The 17,898-nt window shown below is 41.7% G+C and overlaps 1 long non-coding RNA gene across 2 annotated transcripts; it reads right to left on the reverse strand.

Moving 5' to 3' along the window:
• Positions 1 to 866: 866 nt before the first annotated feature.
• Positions 867 to 4,002, reverse strand: LOC143732752 (uncharacterized). Of its 2 annotated transcripts, XR_013201175.1 has the most exons (5): positions 3,958 to 4,002; positions 3,443 to 3,511; positions 3,060 to 3,115; positions 2,750 to 2,822; positions 867 to 2,061 (listed from the first exon to the last, which is right to left on the reverse strand). It is a non-coding gene; the product is annotated as an uncharacterized LOC143732752 (long non-coding RNA). The 2 variants fall into 2 exon arrangements; XR_013201174.1 differs by lacking the exon at positions 3,958 to 4,002 and having other exon boundaries at positions 3,443 to 3,592.
• Between the last annotated feature and the right edge of the window lie 13,896 nt (positions 4,003 to 17,898).

The raw sequence follows: 17,898 nt of genomic DNA on the forward strand, positions 1-17,898 counted from the left end.
GACATACTTTTACAAATGTGTAATTATCTTAAAAACTATTAATGATAGAGAGGTGCGGTCTTTTTTGCCGTCTTCCTCAGATTCCGCTGAAAACAATGATAACAAACTTACCCGGCTTGTATACACACTTCCTTGTTGCGCAATACCACTTCGTCAAAGTCCAATGAAATCGATGTTGTTTGGCAGATTCACGAGCAACGACCAATGGAAAAATTGCCGATGGAGGAATATTTTTCTTACCCAATCAGAGGAAGGTTACCATGACGTATTCTAGCAAATCGGAGGACTCTGTAGCCTTGCAAGAGGTGGTAGAGACGATAGAAAGCAAACGGACGCGTCGAGTATAAACAAGGCTTTACGGAGCGAGAGCGCACAGAGATATGAGAGAGAGACAAAACAATTATAATATTAATATATATACACATACAATTATAGCATTATTTATTGTTTTAGCACTTTTATGATGGCAAGCAGTAAACGATTTACGGTGGAACAAGCTCTGGAACAATTACTGGAGAGTGACGAGGAGAACCCAGCTAACAAAAATACGTGACTGTTACGTAACTGCAACGTAATCTGGTGACCGAACTTTCGTCGTGGCAACGTAACTAGTTACGTCGTGGCAACCGGAAAAGTGAAATTCCTGGATTCGTCGTCACGACGTAACTTTGTAACGTTGTCAGTAAGTAACTGCGACGTTGTGGCAACGTCGTGGATCAACAGTCGTGTGTTGGTAACCAGTTGGTCATTTTAGTTTTTAATTAATATAATATGGGCGGACATACAGTGGTCTAATTTAACTTGTCCTCATTTGCCCAAAACTATTGGAGACTTTTCAACGACATACGAAAGATACAGACTCAGTATTTGGTTAATTCAGTTCATTTACTATAGAACAAAGCACAAACAACAGCAAAAACAGTGTGCAAACAGGTTTATAAACATTTAAATGAAGAAGGTTTTATATTAATATAATTAAAATGTAAAATAATGGTTTTCTATTTTAATATACTTTAAAATATAATTCAATCCTGTGATGCAAAGCTGAATTTTCAGCATCATTAATCCAGTCTTCAGTGTTACATGATATAATATTATACACAGGAATAAATTACACTACTATATACTCACATAGAAAAGGGAAACATAGAAAACAGCTGTTTTACATTATGATAATATTTCACAATATTACTGTTTTTGTCAAATAAATGCAAGCTTGATGAGCAGAATAGACTTCTTCCAAAAAATATAAAAAATAGTAATGTTTCCAAACTTTTGACCGTTACTGTAAATTATTTTATACAAAATAAATAGTAGTTAATAAGATTGACACTGTATTATATCTAGTATTATTGAAGCAAAACAGAGTCCCTATAACAGTGCAATTTGTAGATTTTAAGTCTTCGATAAAATGTTTTATGAGTTGCAAACCTCTTTTCTTTCCTTTCTCTCTCACAAACACAACACATCAGTTACACCTTTTTAAATTCTTCATTGCAGGTGCACAAATCCTATTCTACAAATTACCAAACTCATAGGGTCATATTTTTGTTGATAAACAGTAACATTTTGGCCAATTATGCACATTTCTTGGTGTATAATTTTGTGAATCATCTATACTGTTTGGCTATTCTCATGTGGTCACACTTCACTTTTTATTCACGGTCACATATGCTCAAACCTCCTGTGTGGCCGCGCCTTAAATGTCAGCATACATTTCTTACTTTGTGATTTGAAAAAAGAAAAGTATTTGTGCACCTCCAATGAAGAATTTGAAAAGCTGTAACTGCAGTGTTTTTTGTGAAAGAGAAAAAAGTTTGAAACTTCTATAAAAAATAAAAAAAACTTTCTCTCTGTGACTTTAAATGTACTGATGTCTGACTACTTTACACCTACAGATTCCACTGTCACAGGTGCTCAGTTTTGCTATAATAAAACCTATACAGAACATGGTAGTAATCAGCCATCCATGCAAAAGCAGAGGTCTGTGTGGTGTACAGGTACATCTGTCCAGGCCAACATCTCACGCCTTGATGCCTTCCGCTGTGGATCCCAGAAAACCTGCAATACAAACATAGTACAGTTCAAAATCTATCATACATACATCTCATCTGGTATCACAAATTATCATTCCAGGTTCAATTTAAAATTAGGGTTAGGTTAAATGCTCAATATTAGGGCTGCACAATATTGAAAACCTTAAATAAAATATTTTGTTTATCTGCTGCTATATATATTGCGATATAAAAAAAATTTCAAGAGATTATTTATTTAGAGGAGTGAATCTGCATTGAAAATTATAAACAAATTACAAGCATGGATAAATTCAATAGAAGAAAAATACAATTGAAATAAGCAGTGCATGATGTTTTTTAGGAAAATCTAACTTATCAGGTACGGAAATTGAATTATCGAATGTAAAAAGTCTTCACTGAGGAACAGCCTCTCCCTACTCTTACAAAATTACAAACAACCAGCCTGAAAAACAACACCCCTCCAAATCCTCACAGAATTTGCAAGACAATGTCTATAATAAATAGTGTGTGTAATTTCTTCAGTACCGGCAGCAGAACCGATAACATCTGAGCTTATCGACACTGCGGTCTTCCTTAATTTGGCCCCAGGGCCCGTTTAATGTTTAATACGGGGTTTCGGTACCCATTCCTACATATGTGTGAGTTCATATGGATGAAGGCCTGTTGTGTTCTGTCTCTTGATTTGTGATAGTGGCAGCTATTGTGAAACTCACCTTCTTCATGTACTGAGTGTGGATGGCATCAAGATCTTGTCCTGAAGAATCACAGGGTCAAATGATATCTCATCTGGTAACAAGAGCATAGCCATAACTTTAAAAACTCTAATGATATCTTTACCCCCTGATATTGTATTGCGGATATACATTCAAACATTTTAAAAGGCTAAGAGTATGAGCCATGAGTAAACTGGACAGATATCTGTGAAAAATAACTTGCGTGCCTAAAGTTGTCGACCCCCTGAATTCAGCATTTGAAAGTAAAAAGAATTTCAGCATTTATCAGTAAAAAATACATATAAAATACCTTTGAGTTGGACAGTATGGTGTCTGTCTCATTGGCCAACATAATTAAAAACACACCTAGAGAAAAAAAAAAAATATATATATATATATATATATATATATATATATATATATATATATATATATATATATATATATATATATATATACCAATGACCATGATATCCTGTTATCATAATAGTTAAATGAATTATTATAACTATGACCATTATAACATTATATTTGCTGCCTATTATTTAGCTGATTATTTAGCCTACAGGCTTCTCAAGGACAATGTCAGTGAAAAAAACTGGGGTTAATGAATTTAAAGTGTGAGACTTCATTCAAAATTATAAATCCTACAGACCCACAACTATTGAACAGTATGTTTGAGGTTTTGCTTACTAGTCGAGTTCATAGCCGTGGAGGTTGTCTTGGACAGGGGGTGCAGCAGGCCATCAGCATGATGATCTTCTAGAAAATAACATGCAATGTGTCACAGAGCCAACAATGTTACATAGAATTTACAATAGAACAAAGGGTTTATTTATTGCAAGCTAGAGCAGAGATGAAATGCAGAAAAGATAAAGAATATATATAAAAAAATCTTAAGGTAATATATTGTGCAATAAATGCATATGAAATTATTATCATGATTAAACAATAATTCCCCCTTTGTTGTGGAGGTTTTTTTTCTGTCCCTCCTGAAATCACTTATTATCAATCTTTGTAAGTGATGTCATTAACAGTAAGTTACGTTACAGTGAATTATTTCAGGTTAAATAAATTAGCGTACTTCCAATCACCCATTGACAAATTACCAGCAAAACAAAACTATCAAAAACTGTTATCAACACAAAAATGTGGTTAAAAACCCAAACTTATGTAAAACAAGAGCTCAATTGTAACGTAAACTTAACTTAGCTCTTCTGAAAACGGTTGAGATGCTAACGGACTTTTTCGAAGACACAACACCATTTCTATAAAGTAAATATTCAACAGAAGTGTACAATTACACGTAAGAAAGATGTCAGGAACGTTTGTATGTATTATTTGTGTGATTTTGGTAACTAAACTTACCTGAAAGCAGTGGAAAACAACAGTGAGAGACGCTAGTTTTGCTGTTTGTCAGTTGATGAGGTTTCCTCGTTTCCATGGTTCTCTTACGAGAGTATCTCTCGTACTGCGTAATATCTTACGCTATGGGGAAAACCTCTTTTCCACGAGATATTGAAGCCAAAAATTATCCTTTAATTTTGATTAATGTAAAACGCTGTGCGGCAGCGTGCAGACATAGGCAAGACGGCTCGCGCGCCTATTGGCTGCCCTGCGGCAACAGCAGCAAGCCTATCGAGAGAGGCCCTGCGTGACGTGACATCCAATGGGGGTGCTTCGCGCCCATTTCGTCGCGTCCCGCCAGAATAGGCGTGGCCTTGGCCTATAAATACGCTCGACAGGCTGATACAAACTGATTTTCAACTCTTCAGCGAAGCACTACTGCATCGCTGGATCCGGAGTGAGAAGCCGCGCCGTCTGATTGTAAGCCTTCTGCGGGACGAGCCTTCGAGCCTGAAGTCGCTGGCCTACACCTCGCCGCCTTCAGCCGCCGTACCTGCTACGCTTTCCGGCGTTCATATCCTTTTCACTGCTGAGTGTGTGTTCGCCGCTGCGACTCACACTCTATCTCTGTTTTGTATCTGTTCTAAAAGAGCAAGCGTCTTTTTGAAGACGCTTCGTTCCTGTGGAACTATTGCCATGGTGACTCTGAGGACTTGCCTGGCATTTTCTCTCCGAGTCTGCACTCCCGCCCGCTGTAGTGCCGCGCCGCAAAGCGCCGTATTCAGCGGGTCCTCGAGCCTTCTCCAGCCCGTGAAAGCTCGCCGGTTCGCCCGCCAGCTTCACCAGCTTCAATCGAGTCGCTCACTGACGGACAACGGCCGCCGCGCGCCGCCGCTTCCGCCATTAGTGACGACAAGATAGCTGCATCGGTAGAGGAGGCCAGCTATTGCCATGGTGAGTGAGACTCCCGCCCGCTGTAGTGCCGCGCCGCAAAGCGCCGTACTCAGCGGGTCCCTGATCCTTCTCCAGCCGTGAAAGCTCGCCGGTTCGCCTGCCAGCTTCACCAGCTTCAATCGAGTCGCTCACTGACGGACAACGGCCGCCGCGCGCCGCCGCTTCCGCCATTAATGACGACGAGATAGCTGCATCTGTAGAGGAGGCCAGCTGCTATATCCCCGCGTCGGACAGTGAGGATTGGGCGAGCTCTGTGGATCTCCCCCTTCTGCCCGCGAGTCGTCAGGGAAACGGGCCAGCATTAAACCGCGGCTAGCTTTTCTTTACGTTATAAGAAAGCTACCCCGCCCCCCGTGGGCATACGTCATCGGCGAAATGAGGATAGAGTGTATTTTTAGTCCCGCCGAGGCCGGACCAATCTCCATTCCTCAAACATTTCTCAGTTCCTCTTAGTTTGAGCGGCTGAAAATGTCAATATTGCAGCAATGAGCCTGTTGTATAACACGCACGCATGCAAACAAACGCCAACACACACAAAACTGTGATGACGCTCTATTATGTGGTCGAGCTATTTTAGGCTTTTGTCGTTTCCCCCTGTGGTTCAGTGGCGAAACCTACAGCCATCGCACGGGAGACCCGTGTTCGATCCCAGCTCTCGCAGCAGATAAAATTTAGTCTCGCCCGGCCAGACTTGCACTGATACTTTTCGCTCGTTCAGTTCCAAGAAAATGTGACTGTTCCAGTGTATTTTGCAGTAAACAAGCCGGTACCATGGCCCGCTTGCCTGCACACAAATGCTGTTTCCACGGCGACCCAGAAAAATCATATAAGCAATGTATTGTCTGGTATTCCGGCCACAGCCGATGGTGTTTTGAGTGTAATGAAAATGCCCACAGCCCAGTGTTCATTTCTACACACAAACACAGCCCGCCACAGTGCAGGGCTCGCACATATGAAATCGACTCATGTCAATTGTGCATTTAAATGTAGTGAATGTGCCCACAACCCAGTGCCCACAAACACTACACGCTGCATGTGCCACGTTTTCTGTAAAACGAAACCAACACACATACAGTCAGCTAAGACCCACGGTGTTTAAGTCTCGCCGCGGCCAGACTCCACCGAAACCTCTCGCTCGTTCAGTTCCAAACAATGTGACTGTTCCAGTGTATTTCGCAGTAAACAAGCCGGTACCACAGCCCGCTTGCCTGCACATTAACGCCATTTTTACGGCGACCCAGATAAATCCAATAAAGAGTGTATTTTCTGTTGTCCCGGCCATAGCCGATGGTGTTATGAGTGTTGTAAGAATGCCCACGTCACAGTGCCCATTCCCACACACAGACACAGCCCGCCACAGTTCAGGGCTAGCACAAATAAAATCGACTCATGTCGATTGTGCAAACGTAGTGAATGTGCCCACGACACAGTGCCCACAAACACTACACAGTTCGTGTCCCACGGTTTCTGTAAAAACGAAACCAACACATATTCAGTCAGCGCAAGCCGACGGTGTTTTCAGTGCAGTAAATGTGCCCACTGTCCCGCGCCCACATTCACTCACAGACACGCTGAACCCTACGGGGTTTGTCCCGCTCGTTCTCTCTCCACAATTTGTCATAGAGAAAGCGAGTGCGAACAGGCTGCCCGCCGTGATCGGCGCGCCCCCCGCCTCGCGCACTTTAAACACAGTGTTCATGTCTCAGCACACCGAAGCTCTGCAGCCGCCGCTGTGCCGCGGCCAGAGCCCGGATATCATTCTGCCTCTAGCTATCCACGCGAATGCATGGGCAATGCTTCCCGGGGTATCAGAATCGGTGTTGAACACTATAAAGAGAGGCTATTCGCTACAGTTCGCTCGACGTCCCCGCCGTTGCACGGCGCGTGTCGAAACCACGGTGGACAATGAAGTATCTCATCTACTTCGAACCGAAATAGCGAAACTACTGAGCAAAGGGGCCATAGAACCTTTATCTCAGGCTCAGAGCGAAGGGGGTGTATACAGCAGATATTTTCTGGTACCGAAAAAAGACGGGGGTCTCAGACCCATTCTAGATCTGCGACAATTGAACAAAGCGCTTCTGAAACGCAAGTTCAAAATGCTGACAACCAGCAAAATCCTCGCGCACGTGCGCCAGGGAGACTGGTTCATGTCAATAGATCTGAAAGACGCCTATTTCCAAATACAGATTGCGTCACGTCACAGGCGATTCTTGAGATTCGCCTTCGAGGGCCAGGCATATCAATACACAGTCCTACCGTTCGGCCTGTCTCCAGCACCCCGTATATTCACGAAGTGCATGGACGCGGCTCTCGCACCCCTGAGACTTCAGGGCATGCGAAGTTTGAACTACTTGGACGACTGGTTGATTCTAGCTCGATCACGATCAGAGCTCATAGAACACAAGACCGCATTACTCGAGCATCTCGAGAATTTGGGTCTCACAGTCAATTGGGCGAAGAGTTCGCTGTTTCCCAGCCAGAAAATCTCCTTTCTGGGAACAGTGATGGACTCGCTGTCTATGACAGCACGTCTGTCGCCGGAGCGAGGACTGAACATTCAGCGCGCCGTGAAATCCTTCTGCCGCGGCCCTATAGTTCAGCTCAAACGGTTTCAGAAAATGCTGGGCCTCATGGCCTCAGCATCTTCAGTACTTCTGCTGGGCCTGCTTCGCATGCGCCCACTGCAGTTATGGCTGAAAGCACGAGTTCCGCCCGGGGCTTGGGCCGCTGGTCTGTTTCGCCTCAGGGTCGACAGGAAATGCGTCTCGGCTCTGAAACCTTGAAAAAAGCCGACTGGTACCAGTCAGGCGTGAGTCTGGGGACTCCCTCGAGTGTGATGGTGGTGTCCACGGACGCCTCCACCTCGGGGTGGGGAGCGCTGCTCGAGGGCAGACCGTTCTTTGGCCAGTGGTCAGAACGGGAGAAGCTCCTACACATAAACTGTCTAGAAATGCTGGCTGTAGACAACGCGCTAAGGCGTTTTTGTCCCCAGATAAAAGGCCGCCACGTCTTAGTCCGGTCGGACAACATGTCAGTGGTGGCGTACATAAATCACCAGGGCGGCGTCAGGTCCCGAAGCCTTTACAGGCTGACGAAACGCTTCCCTGGGCTGGGCTCAGCACAACCTGCTTTCACTGAAAGCAGCGCATGTGCCTGGTCACCTGAATCTGGGACCAGACAGACTGTCCAGAAACAATGTCCAAGCAGGGGAATGGTCGCTGCACCCGCAGACGATCCAACTGCTGTGGGAGACATTCGGCAGAGCGCAGGTGGACCTGTTCGCGTCCCAGGAAAACGCTCACTGTCCGAACTTTTTCTCCAAGAGCAGGGACGCGCTGGCCCACGTATGGCCCCGACGCCCCCTCTATGCTTTACCCCCCGTCTCGCTCCTGCCTCAAGTGCTGGAACGAATCAGGGAAAATGGATGCCCAGTGCTGCTCGTGGCTCCGCTATGGACGAACCAAACCTGGTTCCCAGTCCTGATGCAGCTGGCCAGCACTGCCCCGTGGCCGATACCGGTGAGGAGAGACCTCCTCTCTCAGGCAAAGGGCTCGATTTGGCATCCTCGCCCGGAGTTATGGTCCCTACATGTGTGGGCCATCAACGGGTACCCGCTAACCTCCCGGAGGGAGTGTTAAACACGATCACGCAGGCTAGGGCCCCGTCTACTAGACGGCTCTACTCCTCGAAATGGTCAGTGTTCTCTACCTGGTGTCAAGCTCAGGGCTTTTCACCCGTAGACTGCGGGGTTACGGAAGTGCTCTCCTTCCTTCAGGAGCTGCTGGATAAGGGTAGAACCCCGTCCACGCTCAAAGTATACGTGGCGGCCATAGCGGCGTTTGCAAAACCGACGTCTGGCCAGTCACTGGGGAAGAACGACCTCGTCGTGCGATTCCTCAGGGGAGCTCGGAGGCTGAATCCTTCCAGACCTCCCTCAGTCCCTATGTGGGACCTTTCTACGGTTCTGGAAGCCCTGAAAGGTGCCCCATTCGAGCCAATCCATTTGTCAGACATGAAGCACCTGTCTTTCAAAACGGTATTTCTTGTGGCTCTTGCTTCAATGAAGCGCGTGGGGGACTTGCAAGCGCTTTCAGTAAGCGCGTCTTGTATTGAGTTTGGGCCTAATGACTCAAAAGTCATACTCAAACCAAGGCACGGGTACGTGCCAAAATCCCTCAACACACCGTTCAGGGCCCAGGCTATTTCCCTGTGCGCTCTCCCGGTGAACAATGAGGAAGCGGATGCTAATCTCCTTTGCCCCGTCAGGCCGCTGAGGGCTTATGTGTCCCGCTCGTCTGTCTGCAGGCAGACCGAGCAGCTCTTTGTTTTGTTTGGCGGACGCTCCAAGGGACTGGCCGCATCAAAACAGAGCCTATCCAGATGGATAGTCGATGCCATAGTGCTGGCTTACACTTCTAAGGGCCTGCAGTGTCCTTTGGGTGTCAGAGCGCACTCCACGAGAGGCGTGGCCTCTTCGTGGGCGTGGTCTAGTGGGATTTCCTTGCATGATATCTGTATGGCGGCGGGCTGGGCCTCGCCGTCTACATTTATAAGGTTCTATAACCTAGAAGTTCCCGCCTTACAGGCCAAGCTGCTGTCGGTCTAGAATTCAGTACTATCTGTCCCGCTGCGCCGGCGCAGAATGCTGAGTTTTGATTGAGTATCGCTCACTGATCGATGGAACAGCTCCATGGGTGTTGAATAGCCCGTATTTTTGCCCAGTTCAGGCTGAACGCGTTCACCCTGTCTGCGGGATATACTGTTGACATAACTAGCTCCTATGGGATGCTATTTCGTGGGGAATGATGCTGGTAGCCTCTCTTCTCCGACTCTCTGTGAGTCTACGGTGATTATGCACTATATGAGCCCCGGGCTACTGCCCTTGGGACTTTGGTGTCGGATCCCAGTACGCACGGCGTCTTACATTGTGTTCCCCATAGCGTAAGATATTACGCAGTACGAGAGATACTCTCGTAAGAGAACGTACTCGGTTACTAACGTAACCTCGGTTCTCTCTAGAGAGGGAACGAGTACTGCGTATCTTGCCGTGCATACAACAGCGCTGGTTCGCTTCAGCGTTGAAAACCAGTTTGTATCAGCCTGTCGAGCGTATTTATAGGCCAAGGCCACGCCTATTCTGGCGGGACGCGACGAAATGGGCGCGAAGCACCCCCATTGGATGTCACGTCACGCAGGGCCTCTCTCGATAGGCTTGCTGCTGTTGCCGCAGGGCAGCCAATAGGCGCGCGAGCCGTCTTGCCTATGTCTGCACGCTGCCGCACAGCGTTTTACATTAATCAAAATTAAAGGATAATTTTTGGCTTCAATATCTCGTGGAAAAGAGGTTTTCCCCATAGCGTAAGATATTAAGCAGTACTCGTTCCCTCTCTAGAGAGAACCGAGGTTACGTTAGTAACCGAGTACGTTTCCATCTACTCGCGCGCGCTCGTCTTTCAATCAGATAGCTTTGAATGGGACTCAATGTTTACGCGCACGTACGCATAGAACACGTCAAAAGGCATGCAGCATTAAAATAAACATCTAGAATTATAACATTTAACAATTTAAAATATCATTAATTTTAAATAATGAATTTAAAACTCATTGTGTAGCAGTCTCAGTACTATGGTACGGTCTAAATCCTAACAGGAAATCCTTGCAGATACCATTTCTTTCTATAAAGGAACATAGTTGTAAGGATACTGTTTTTTTACAGTATCTTTGACAAAAAGAGTAAATTAGAGATCGGCCTGAAGTTGTATAATTCTCTAGGATCAAGTTGCGTTTTTTAATAAGAAGTTAAATAATAGCCAGCTTAAAAGTTTTTGGTACATATCCTAGTGACAAAGAGGAATTAATGATATTAAGAACAGGTTCTATGACATCTGGAAGCATTTCTTTCAATAGCTAGCTTTCAGCAGTATAGAGTCTAACATATATGTTGTTGATTTAGATGATTTAATGAGTTTAGACAATTCTTCCTCTATCGCAACGAATGAATGGAATTTCTCCTCAGGGACACTACAATGCACTGTCTGATGCGATACTGTAATAGATGGTTGCATAGTTATAATTTTATCTCTAATATTATCAATCTTGTAAGTAAAGAAGTTCATTAAGTCATTACTCCTATGCTCTTTGGAAACTTCAGAAGTAGAAGCTTTATTTCTTGTTAATTTAGCAACTGTGTCAAATAAATAATAAGGGTTGTGTTTGTTTTCTTCTAAGAGAGTCGAAAAATAAGCAGATCTAGCAGTTTTTAAGGCTTTTCTGTACGCAATCGTGCTCTCTCTCCACGAAATTCAAAAAAACTTCTAGTTTTGTTTTCTTCCAGTTGTCAAAATGTCTAGTTTATAATCTGCAATCATATCATTACCAATAAGTGCTTTTGAAGTAAGGGATCGAATATTCAGCAACCCAAGCGTTATCATTTGTTCATCTGTATTATATCGATTTTTTTATTTGTTGAACAGCGATAAAACATTTTTTTTAATGTATAGCCTAATTCGGGGTAGAGACACAGTCTCTATATGATGATATCTAGGTGAAAGAGTCTCTATGTGATGGGATTTATCTGAACTCAGTGACATGAGACAGCTAGCTGGCAGTCGCTTTAGCCAGTCTGTCTGCTTCCTGACCTGAGCCCCAGATTGTCATGTTTGAGCTCCAAGACTATGTGCCATATTACTAGAGAGAAGAGTGGCACCATCCCAGGAGGGATGAATACCATCTCTTTTCAACAGATCAGGTCTGCCCCAAAAACGTTTCCAATTGTCTATGAACCCTATATTATTTTGCGGACATCACTTAGACAGCCAGCCATTGAGTGAGGACAGTCTACTAAGTATCTCATCAGTCCGGCGAACAGGAAGGGGCCCAGAGCAAATTACAGTGCCTGACATCGTACTTGCGAGTTCACACACCTCTTTAATGTTATTTTTAATGATCTCCGACTGGCGAAGTCGAACATCCTTAGTGTCGACGCGAATAATAATCTTAGATAATTAACTATTAGCATTAGCCAGCACTTTTAAATTTGCTTTGATGTCAGGCGGTCTGGCTCCCGGCAAATATGTGACTATGGTGGCTGGTGTCTCTATTTTCAAGTTCCATGTAATAGAATCGCCAACAACTAGGGCACATTTAGCAGGATTCTCAGTGGGTGTTTCACTGAGTGGGGAGAACCTGTTTAATGTTGTAATCGGAATGGAAGAACGGTGTTTTGTCCCGCGACTGCTCCGTCTCGCAGTCACCTGGTTGCCCTGCTGCACTGGCTCTACAGCCAGAACCGAGCAATGTACAGAGTTCACTAAGCTAGTCGCATCCAAAGCAGTATATAAAGCCCTTGCATTCTTACTATCCTCGATTAAAGTTTGGATGCGTGTCTCTAGTTCTGAAATCTTCTCCATAAGCCTGACTATCTTCCTGCATTTATTACATGTGTAGTCCTCACCACTGATAGAGAAGGCTACTATACATGTGACACAAAGTGCAAGTGACAATAATGAGAAGACAATACTCACCGAGTTTGTTGACTGATCCTACTCACCACAGTTGTTTGATTGTAAAAGGTGCGAGTGCACACGAGACGGCAAACACGAATGGCAGGTTAACAGGCTAGCGAGATACTAGCATGTTGTGCTAGCAGATAACGATTTAGATAAAAGCTAGCGATGTCAGATTAATGTGATAGACCATATTAGACAATGTCTAATATATGTTGATGAGTAAGTTATATTTAGCAATATAAACAACAAGGAATTATAGTAAATAGAGATTGAAAGCAGAAAGTTATATGGAGCCCAATGACGCAAACCAGCAGCAAGCCAGACAAGAGAAATCGATCAGCGTGTGAGACCTTTCAATGTAAGTTCTCTCCATATTGTATGTACAGTATATGTACTCCGATGCAGATTTATGAAATATGTTGACAGTTGCACTTTATACGGAGTAAAGTTAAAGTTATGTTAAACTACCACCTTTTCATCATTAGTTACCTTTAACTTCTAACATTTGTGTTAATTTGAAAATAATAAAGTCAATAATAACCTTAATATCAAGAATAATATATGTATATATATATATATATATATATATATATATATATATATATATATATATACTTTTTTCTGTTGTAAATGTATGCGTCTTTAGACATTCTACCATGAAGTACAGAAATCCAAATAGTAACTTTGGTTTACATAATCAAAATTGTGTAATTAGTGTCTATTGAACATACATACTGACATAATAACACTCTTTATTAGTTATAAGTGTGTGTATGCTACCATATCTATAAATAAAGGCCTGAAATGAAATTGCAGTCACAAGTCATAAATGCAAAAATGATGTATGACTGCTTTTATGAGCCCTCCAATGTCAAAATCAAACCTACTGCTTTAGTTTCAGTACCATTTTTGTCTTAGTAATAGTAGCATAGCATTAACAACAATGGTAAATTAGTACATTAGAATGGGTTTGTGTATATTTTATTCTTATACATACTCAGTCACTTATCCATATTTCACTATTTCAATTCCATCTAAAGTCAGGAGGGCTAATTAATTCATCCAGCCATTGCCAGGAACATTCAGACGGCTTGCGTCGCAGTTTAATCAATGCAGTGTGATCCCACAGTGAAAGAACCAGCTTCCCTGGCGCATTCTGTTAATTAATGTCCCATTGCCGTCAATTATGCAAGAGTTTGAAAAGGAGTTAATGCATCTTATATAGGGCAATGTTTTAAAAAGGGCATTAGTAATGAAAATCCATTCTAGAATATCAGATGTTATTAATCCGTAAGAACATAACTGCAATGCGTTATTTTATGAGGCTACTTGAATATTTTGGCTTAGCTTCAGTCCTAATGGCTTTTTGAGGATTGAAGTATGTAAAACCCATTAATCCTCCCTGCTAACAAAATGTGTAAATGTTTTCCATGACAGTCGTAGATATGGATGAAGAATTAGTTTATTCAGGCTTATGGTGGAATGCTAATCAATGTGAAGATGACTGTTTTGAGCTCATTTTAATTCATGCCGTAAACTGCTTTTGTCTGACATCTGTAACAGTTTGACTCTGTGTTTCCCCCTTTTTTCTAGGTATTTTGGTTTAGTCCTGTTTCTTATTTTCCCGCTCCTCGTTTGTCTTCAGTTGTCTCACCTGTGTTTAGTTAATTATCTTCCATATCACCTGTCTCCTATTCATCATCATCATCAGTCTCTGTATTTAGTTTCCCTCAGTTCATTCAGTTTTTGAAATCGACGTCTTCCTCGACGTCACCTGACAACATCAAGCCACAATATAATTCAGCTGGTTAGTTTTTAGCAAATATATGCTAGAAAAATGCTACATTTACCCTGAGAAAGGAAATAGGCCTACATTTTCAAAGTGCATTGGTAGGTGAGTGTTTTTCTGAGTTTGATGTTTTCCCAATTTTTCTGTTTGACTCTTTGAAGTATGTGCTCAATATTACCAGCTTCATCTGTTTGATATGCTCCGCACCTACACAGGAAACTCTTGTGTAAAGATCATCATGTTCAATTCCCCTCTCGGCATGAGTTCAAATCGGAGTCATACAGTAGCATACCTTTCATCGGTGAACCATGAATACACAGTCTGAATGTGGAGTTAATGCACAAGTACACTGGGAAATGTCACCTACTACACCTCAGATAGTTTCTGCATGTTTTTTAACCATTATGTGCCTAACATGAGACAGACTTTTAGTTAGTTAGTTATAATATTATTATTTAACCTTTAAAAGTAATTAGGAAAATAAGATCACTGGACATAAGCAACATAAACTCCAGGAATTATTTTCTCATTTTATGGAAAAAAAAGGTGATTGCGATATAAAGTTCATACTCATCCGTACTTTTGAAATCCTCCCATTTGGGTGTAGACCTACACTTTTAACTTTTTTTTTTTTTTTTTTTTTACAGTACAGTACTGGCAGTACGGTTGCCAGCAAGTTACTGTATTTTGATTTACAGTAATGGTACTGCAATATCTATATTGATACATTACTGCTAAATATTATTATAATTTTTAAAATAATTACTAATAATGATACTATTATATTATAATATGCATTATAATGCCAAAGATGATAACCAAACTTCTTCTATTAGAATACGCCTTGAAGGAATATGTACATATACTGTACTACATTTATTGTGGGATGTTTGAAATGTGTCAAGAAATTCTGAAGATAGTGTAATTCTGTTCTGTATCAGAGATACAGGACATCTGTACAAACACTGACATCTGCTTCATCTCACTGACTTTCATCGCCGATAAACCCAGGACCAAGGTTAGCTGTCTGACATTTGGATGTAAGAGACAATATTCCACTCTTAGCCTTCAACCATCCTATGGTTCAATGATGAAACTCTGGGTTCATTAACTATTTTCTGTCAGAGGTTTGTCTTATAAAAGCTACAGAAAAAATGTTATTGTGCACAACACTAATGTCCCTTCACTGCCATGGTGTGTATACTCTTCTCATAAGCACTTTTCAGAAGCAACTGATTTGATTTGATTTGAATTTATTAGACAGTAACAAAAATAAATGCATAGCAAGATGGCATCACAGTAACATTATACATTTATCAGAACTGTTGAGGATATCACAAGAAAGTTACAAACTTATTTCCATTGTGGTCCTCGTTGTAGTCTGATAAAGATGGCCAGACAAGCTACAGATGACTAAAAAGTACCTTGTATACTCAACCACATCCAAATACAAAACAAATACATACACAACAATAATAAATATTCCTTAAGACTACATAAAAACTAAATGAAATTAGTAGTACGCAACCATTCACCACATGCTCGATTTAAACAGCAATCTGACTGGCTCAACTTAATCTCAACTGGGAGTTTATTCCATTCTATTGCTGCCAAGTACAAAAAGGTGTTTTTCCCAGAACAGCTCTTAAATCTACAAGGTACTATGTCTGTGGCACTGCCTCTAGTTGAGTAGCTATGAGAGTTCCTAATAAGCTTAAAACAATCTTTAAAATACCTTGGCTCATTCCTATACAAAATCTTTCGTGTTAACCTCAGTTTCAACTGTCTCACCCTATTTTCGACTGTCAGCCATTTTAAATTCCTAAGTTCAGAGGAGCCGACATGGTTCCTTTTATTAAGATTTAAAATCAACCTAACTAATTTATTCTGTGCCGTTTGAGGTTGAACTTTTATCCTCTTGGGGGTGCTACTGTACCATGTAGTACAGGCATAATCAAAGTGTGGCTGAATTAAAGCATTTGCTAACATTTTTAGAGTTTCTTTATTTAAAAAAATGTGCCTTTCGTGCTAGAAATTTAATTCTTTGGTTCACTTTAGTGATAACCTTTTGACCCATACTTTCTCCACTCAAAGAACTATCTAAATCATAACCTAAATATTTAACACAGTTTTTAACTTCGATCTGGGTATCACCCACATAAATTCTCCTACTCAAGAGTCCTACTCAAACTTATTTTTGAACCAAATAGAATAGATTCGGTTTTCCCTAGATGCAAAGACAGTTTTTTCACTATCAGCCATTCACTTATGTTCTTTAACTCATCACTCAAATGGTTCTCAATAACTTTTATGTCCTTATGAGAGAACACCAAGGCTGAATCAGCCGCGTAGAGAAAGAGTTTACAGTTGCAAACAGATTTCATATCATTTATATACAAGAGAAATAACAATGGACCCAGGACGCTACCCTGTGGCACACCACATGTTATTTCTCTAGCCTCAGACAGAGTGCTGTTAATATCAACTCTTTGTTGCCTTTCAGTCAAGTATGATCTAATCCATTCACATGCCATACTGTTAAAACCTAGGGCTTTTAGTTTAATCAGCAAATTCTGATGGTCAACGGTGTCAAATGCTTTCTGGAGGTCTGACAATACCAAGCCACAGAGTTTACCCAAATCGATCTCTCTTCTTAACTACCATTCTCTTTTATTTATTTATTTATTTAACCTTTATTTAACCAGGTGAGCACATTGAGAACACTTTCTCATTTACAATGGCGACCTGGCCAAGATAAAAGCGTTGAGGTACAAAAAACATAAGTTACACATGTAATTACAAGACAAAGAGGTACACAGTAAACATAGAAAATTAATATGTAATATGTCAGACAATAAATAATGGTCAGACAATAAATTTGCTAACAATAATTTAAAAGTGGTTAATGTGACAACGGATTCAAGCTTCAAAGATTTTTCTAGTGTATTCCAATCATTAGCAGCAGAGAACTGGAAGGAGATCAGTGTTTCCCCTAGAAATTTTTCCAGCAGCGGTGCTGTTATGTGCCCGAGGTTGTTACCAAGCCGCGCGTGGTGGGGTCCGGGGGCATGCACCCTGGAAGATTTTTTTTAAAAATAACCCATTAAACCATGACTTCTGGCAAGTTTTGTGGATAGAAATGGACATTTTAAGAAAAACAAATATGACATACCATCATCTGATTCAACGCATGATTATTGCAGCACGTACCTTGAACTGCAGTCACAAACAGAAACCTTCATTTTATAATTTTAGACAGGATTGTTCATGTTTTCTTTTGTGTTCATTTTCAGCTTGGTAGAAATTGTTTAGGGGAAAAATGAAACGGCACAACCCAGAAAAAGATTATTTACAATTTATTGAAAATGTTATCTTAGTGGTTAAGGCCACACCCAATCTGTGAGCACTTAATTTTTCTGGGCTTTTTATAGAAGATCTCTAAGGCTCTTTGGTAATTGAATGATATTGTGGGGGTATTTTTCGTTTTTGCAAGAAGTCTTATGCTCATCTAGCCTGCATTTATTTAATCAAAAATACAGAAAAAACAG

Source organism: Siphateles boraxobius, unplaced genomic scaffold (genome assembly GCF_051911475.1).
Source record: "Siphateles boraxobius isolate OS27281-9 unplaced genomic scaffold, OSU_SipBor_1 9, whole genome shotgun sequence".
Lineage (NCBI taxonomy): Eukaryota > Metazoa > Chordata > Actinopteri > Cypriniformes > Leuciscidae > Siphateles > Siphateles boraxobius.